Source organism: Lissotriton vulgaris, chromosome 9, assembly GCF_964263255.1.
Source record: "Lissotriton vulgaris chromosome 9, aLisVul1.2, whole genome shotgun sequence".
Classification (NCBI taxonomy): Eukaryota; Metazoa; Chordata; class Amphibia; order Caudata; family Salamandridae; genus Lissotriton; species Lissotriton vulgaris.
In genome coordinates, this window is record NC_141697.1 from 820120618 (window position 1) to 820122523 (window position 1906).

Here is a 1906-nt window from a genome sequence, read left to right on the forward strand (position 1 = left end):
TTGGTATTTTTCTCCTCCTCACACCCACATTTTTCATGATAGAAATCGATGAATGATTAGATGGATCTATGAATGGCTGGATAGATGGATTATTCTGTGAGTGAATAGAGGAATGTTAGAAGTGAAGAATAAACTGTGCAGATTAATTAATTCATAGAAAAATAATCATTTAAACGAGAAGTGTTTGCATGGCTATGTTGTGAATGCATTAACAAATGGGCGCAGGAATGAATACATAGATGTGTGAATTAACAAGATAATGAATGCATGCGTGAAGGAATTCCATGGCAGGCGCTGTGCACCATAATCTGGTTGCTAACAATGAGACCCTGTAGATAAAAAAACATTGGGCAATAATCTATTTCTAAACAAGACTCCTCCACTCACCTCTAGCTGTAACCCGCTTAGCTAACGGCAGCGCTCACCTGAGAGCTTATCCCTTGTGTTCTGGTGCAGGTAGCCCTGGTCCAGGGAGTAAGGGGCCACCCCGAGAGCACCCCCGTTGCAGGAGCGCCACCAGGCAACAAGGGCTGCTGCTTCATGTAGGCTCTGGCCCCCAAGGAGCTCCAGTGCGCCAGAGGACTGGTATAAGGCGAGTGGCAGTTCATTGCGCTGGCCAGGGCAGGTGAGGAGCAGGTGAGGAGCACAGGGGGCTGCTGCTGCCGCCGCTCTCTGGCAGGTAGTCCCCCCCAGATGGGCAGCTGGCCATGTACCTGGAGCCAGAGCTAGGGGCCATGTGGTGGGCACCGGCAAGCCGCTCCAGGCGCGAGTCGAAGGCCCCGAAACCCAGGCCACGGCGGTCTTCAGTGCCTGGCCGCCGGAAGGAACCCTCCTCGAACATGAACTCGGAGTCCGGGTCGATGGTCCAGTAGTGGCCCTTTCCGGGCCGGCCCAGGCCCTTGAGCAGCTTGATGAAGCACTCGCTGAGGGAGAGGTTGTGGCACGCCAAGTTCTTTCAGCCCTGGTAGGCCCCGCGGAATAAGGAGAAGCGCGTCTGCAGGAACTGGTAGATTTTGCCCAGCGTCAGGCGCCACACCAGCACACCCTGGCTGGCCATGATGATCAGCGAGATGTAGGAGCAGGGGGGGTTCTCTCCGGCCGCCGCAGGCCGGCTCACGGCTTCTTGGGCTTTGACGAGGCCGGCGGCTCCAGGAGGGCCGATGGCGGGCTCAGTGTAGTATTGTGACATGGCATTTTGTATTGTTCTTATCTCTTTAATGCATTTATTGTTCATATATCTTTAAATGATCTTGCATTCATTTGAAGGGATTCCTGTGTTCTGTATTCCATGATGTACTCGATGTTTGTGTCTGTTGGTCATTCTTCATGCTGACTATGGATCTATCAGACGTGTATCTCACCTTGGAATAAAATACTTATTTCACATTTAATTTACTTGGAATATTATTCATTTAATCCAATTTACTAAAAAATTGGCGACGATTGGGATATTTCAACCAACATTCTTAATCTCAGGAATTACTTTTCATACATTTTTACATTTTTTTTAACTACGTTGCTGGTCACATCGCTACGTGATTTTACTTCTAACCGTGAGTAGATGGATAATTAGAATTCATGAATTGCTTCTGCTTGTATTTCTCTTCTAAGTGACTTTCAGTTGTTACTAGTTTTCACGAACGATTGCATTCTTGGCAACGGATGTGTGCACGGACTTGACGCTCGCTTTAATGCTGCTTAGCAACCAGTGACACAAGTCTTGCGCTCGCATCCACACGCTTCAGCGTTGCCAATCAACTGAAGACTCATACGCCAGAGGTCACGTCGCGTAACATAACGCTTTGTACGTGCCTCCATTTTGAATTTCGATGAGATATTTCAAGACGCTTCCAAGCAGCTGTCCATGTCGGAACTTCATTTCTCTTAAGTTATCGTACTACTCACG

At 48.6% G+C, this 1906-nt stretch overlaps 1 pseudogene; it reads right to left on the reverse strand.

Annotated features, from left to right (window-relative positions):
* Positions 1 to 408: 408 nt before the first annotated feature.
* On the reverse strand, positions 409 to 1194 carry LOC147692305 (forkhead box protein F2 pseudogene; annotated as a pseudogene).
* Between the last annotated feature and the right edge of the window lie 712 nt (positions 1195 to 1906).